Below are 4,809 nucleotides of genomic sequence, written 5' to 3'. Positions count from 1 at the left end.
AGCCGGCAGCAGCAACGGCACGAGTTTCCCTGGAGGGGAACAACCTGTGCCCGACTTCACTCCCGCACCGGCAAAATTCACTTCTCGGCCGGGCGGGAAGGAAGCAAAGTAAAGAGGTCCCTATGCCGGTCTCAAACGAGACTGGCTTGGGAGCAGTCGGTAGCAGCCAGCACAGAGGCTGCGGGACAGACAGCTCGGACCAGCGAGGGGCTCGGAACGCTCAGCGAGTGCAGCGGCACTTATGGAGTCGGAACGGGACGTTCGGGCTGAAAACCTTCTTCACAAGGTAAGGCCCAGGGTCCAGGGGATCCATAGGAACAGCCGGGGTTACCGGCTGCGGAACTGCCGCGAAGGACCAGGCCCGTGAACACCGGGGTCGGTCCAGGCGGCTCGAACCCGACACAGGGAACGACGGTCACCGGCGGGAGAAGGAAAGTCGGGAACAGCAGGTAAGAGACCCTGCGTTTCCTTCAACTTACCTTCTAGGTGCAGACATGGACCAGGTCCATGTAAGGTGCAGAAGGCCGGCGGGAGAACCGCGGAGGAGCGGCAGCAGCAGCAGCAGCGGCAGCGGCAGCAACAGTGGCAGCCGGCAGCTGCAGGAGTACTGACAGCGGCAGGAGCACAGGCAGCAGCAGTGGCAGCTGGCACTTCGTGAGGAGCTGGCAACGGCAGGAGCAGCATGGGCACATCGATTCCCGGAGAGGGAAAAACACCTGTGCCCAACTTCGCTCCAGCATGGTGAGAAAGTTCATTTCTCGACAGCAAAGGACTTTGCAGTTGACTGGCTGCAATCTACTACAAGGGACCAGTATGTGAGTTCCAGGGTCGGTCCCAGCGGGGTTTTCGTTACAATAATTGCTTCTCGGCTTTTTGGCTAAGATCAAGTGTAGTATCTGTTCTTATCAATTTAATATCTGATACACCCCTTATCTAGGGACCATATATATTAAATAAAAACTATAGTAGCTGTTATCATCAGTTTTAATGTCTTATATGTCCCTTAGCTAAGGACCATATAAGTAGGAGTGCCCAGAATTGAGGGCATTAGAGTGAGGTTGGCCGGCTGCAACGACCACTAGGGACCAGTACCGTCAGTACGGGGGTCGGTCCCAGGGGTCTAAGATAAAGGAGCAGCCAGGAGTGCTGAGAGCGTTGAAGCCAGGTTAAAGGAATAGATGGAAGCAGCTGTGCCAGTTATCCCCCTCACCAGCCATATCCACTTCACGGAAGGAAGGACAAAACTGGAGAAGGAGGACCATGGAACAGCGGGCAGCCAGCAGCAGCCAGCGGCACTTGGATCAACCGTAGTGGGATCAGCTGTGCCCGATGTCGGCCCCGCACCGGCCAGATCCAGGTGACCGAGCGGTAGGCTAGACACAAATCAAGCAAGGTAGTGGACTCAGAAGGGTCCGACTTTGCATAAAACCGCCGGCAACCAGCGCCCAAGAGGGCTGGAGCGGGAAGAAGCGGTGTATGGAGCCTTGCTCCAACGTGATAAAACCACAGCAGTACCTCTTTGAGGGCTGCACAATGCTTCTACCCCATCAGAGGGGAGCACTGTGGGTCAGTTCTGGGTTGACTTGCAAGAGGGGGGTCCGCAGAACAAAAGACAAGTGGGCAGCAGTTAAGCCCCACAGGGGTACCCCGTGTGGGACCCTAGAGATCTCTAACTCTATAAAAAAGAGTAGGCAGGACCCTGATGGGCCAGAGCCTGGTAATACAGCATCCCATGATCCTAACATAGCAGGGACTCTGCTGGACATGGTGACTGATTACTTTAGCCAAGTCAAACATGGGTAGACTTGGATCCAGGATGGCAATAGTATTACTATATGTCTGGCCACATACGCCAACAAGGGAAAAAATTTACAAGCACTGGCCAGACATCTGCCACCTGGCAACGGTGAGGCATTACAGGTGCCCAGTGTAAACCAATGCATTTGGCAGCATATGGGGACGAACATCAGGAACCAGAACCTCAAGATCCAGAGAACCTTAAAGGGATTGACGGAAGGCATCATAGCATACACCCGCACCCTGGACTAAACGTAGGTAACCAAAGACCATCAAGACGCACTAGATCTGTTTAATAATATCCAATATGACCTGAACTACACGTGGAAGGCGGCCATTCAGCCAGCACTAGGACCCCAAAAATGCTACCATTTGCAAACAAAGAACCGTGTGTGGACTAAGCCAAGACACTGGGGCTCATTAAGGCCAGCGCAAGGGCCTATTTTGGAGCATGATACCAGCCACAGGCAAGGCCATAAAAAATGTGGCTCATACCAGTAGCAGTGTCAGAAATCAATATAACCTGCAGGATCCGTTTTAGGGTATGGCCAGGGCGGCCACCCTGGAAGATGCGGAAGCCTAAACCTCCCACACAACCCCGAACAAGAAATATTAAACCAGAACCTTATTTTCTTCTGTTAAAATAGGGACCTACGAGGGTAGGGGAGGTTGCAACACTACAGTTATGTATGGTATATAATCACTACAGATTCATATAATCTCAGCAGTATTCAGGGTTATCTGATAGGGCTTTTTCTCATCCCAATAACCACAGTACATCATACACCAGAAGGGCATTTTGTCCTTACATAAACCAAACAATCTAAAACCCACATGGTGCTACAAGATTTGTACACGAAAGATGGGATTGAACATATTTATTAAAATAAAATAGAGTAGGGTTGCAGGATTATCATTGATTTAACCCTAAACACATTTGTTCTAGATATTCATTTTAAGATGGTGCTCTTATTATTGATAAAGACTTGGTGTCAGTTGCGGGTTTTCTATATGGCAAGCATTGACTCAATAGAGGAACTTTGGCAATATAGAGCTTACAAAAGGGGCAATCATTAGCCCCAATATTATGTACTAAAAATCGTAAACCAGCTTGGCATTGTTATGTAAATAGCCATAGGGTGATGTTTTCCCCCGTTCGGACCCATCATTGGGGTACTAGGGAAAATTCAACCACACTCGGCATCTGGAATTTTCAGAGTACCCGACTGACCTTCTCAATCATGGTATTTCAGTCTTACAGGGGATGGTGTTACAACCATGTTCCCTAATGAACATAGCCAAAAAATTATTGATTTAACCAGTGACTGGAGGCAGTCATCCATGCCATAACACTATGGATTTATTGATTTGTAGAGTCTAACAGACCCACTACACTGTCAGACAGGACGATGAATCTCATCTCATCTGCACTAAGACTGTCAACACGGAAGCAGTACCTTGGACACATCAAGAAATGGGGCATATACTGCTTGGACAACAATCTCGACCAAAAGGCCAAAAACATTCTGGCCGTATTGGGATTTTTAACAAGCCTCCATTAGGATAATCGATGGAGCTACCGTGCCATTAATAGTGCCACAAGTGCACTCTCCAATTACCTATCACAAGGATCGGAACGGCACGCGGTGGGAACGCACCCCTGGTAAGCAAACCAGGTACTCCGAAATCTGGGACGTGGGTGTCGTTTTCTCAACATGCTGAGGAGCTTGTAGCTCATAACAGCGTTGTCACCTCAGTAACAGACCAGGAAGATGGTTATGCTCATGGTGTTATTTACCGCACAACAAGTCCAGCCATTAAGCAAACTGAGCCTGGACTCCCTGATCATCTCACCGAGAAACTGGTGTTGTCATACAGGATTTAATAAAAGAAAACAGATCGGGTTCCTCGGGTCTAGGGTTTGATTTTATGGTACACCCATATGGCAAACGACTGTGAATAACAGGACCCATCTAACAATACATAGCATATACTCAGAACATTCGAGGTCAGAATATGGAGTTGTTTATCTCTTACAAGAAACTGCATGATAGAGTCACGACTCAAACTATATCAAGGTGGCTCAAATAGGTCCTAAAAATGGCAGGAATAGACACTGATGTTTCAACTCTCATTCCACCAGGACTGCAGCAACATCCGCAGCAATATTGTACAGGTACCCACAGACCAAATCCTCAGAATGGCAGGAGGGTCATTTTAAAAAAGGGTTTTTCCACAGGTTGTATAATAAACCAGTTTATTTGGAGCCATCATTGTATTAAGAAAACATTTTAGGTTCAACATAATAATTTGCCCGATAGGTTACAGGGTTATGATTCTCAAATTTTTAAAAAGTGTTATTTTTTCGTTATACCACACAACTCTTTGTATAATTGTGTTTTAAAACTACTAATGATGCTCTCTCCCAATACCCAAGGCAGTTGTGAAGCATGGACTCGTTCCACGGCATGAGGTCACAGAGCTTTGAAATCTTCACGAAGTCACTCACGTGACTCCGAAGTAAAATAGTAAGATTAAACGAGAACTTACCAGTTTGAAGTTTGATCTATTTTTATGAGGAGTTACGATGAGGGATTTCGTGCCCTCCGCTCCCACCCTCGTATGATCATATCAAAAACTGGTATCTCTTTGATAATCTTACTATGTTAGATCATTATAGGTTCCTGTGACCTCACACCGCTGCTTTGAAGTATGACACGCATGCGTGGAAGCGGGGTTCTTCTCGTAATCCCTTATCGTAACTCCTCATAAAAATAGATCAAACTTCAAACTGGTAAGTTCTCGTTTAATCTTACTATTCTTCTTAATATCACTCTTCTTCAATTGCAATTGCCAACTCACCTCTCGAAGCCAGTGTCCTTGCATACACCCCAGTGAGCTAAGAGTGTTGTGTAATTAACCGGATTTGATAAGGGAAATCCAGGTAAAGGAGCCATTAAGAGGTAGTGAGCATAATATGTTATAATCTACAATTTCTGTTGCGCTAGTATG

The 4,809-nt window shown here is 47.3% G+C and overlaps 1 pseudogene; it reads left to right on the top strand.

Annotated features, from left to right (window-relative positions):
- The first annotated feature begins 857 nt into the window (after positions 1-857).
- Positions 858-965, top strand: LOC129696805 (U2 spliceosomal RNA; annotated as a pseudogene).
- The last annotated feature ends 3,844 nt before the right edge of the window (positions 966-4,809 follow it).

Source organism: Leucoraja erinacea, chromosome 4 (assembly GCF_028641065.1).
Source record: "Leucoraja erinacea ecotype New England chromosome 4, Leri_hhj_1, whole genome shotgun sequence".
NCBI lineage: Eukaryota > Metazoa > Chordata > Chondrichthyes > Rajiformes > Rajidae > Leucoraja > Leucoraja erinaceus.
Note: the sequence above shows the minus strand (reverse complement) of the source record. Positions and strands in the feature narration are given on the sequence as shown.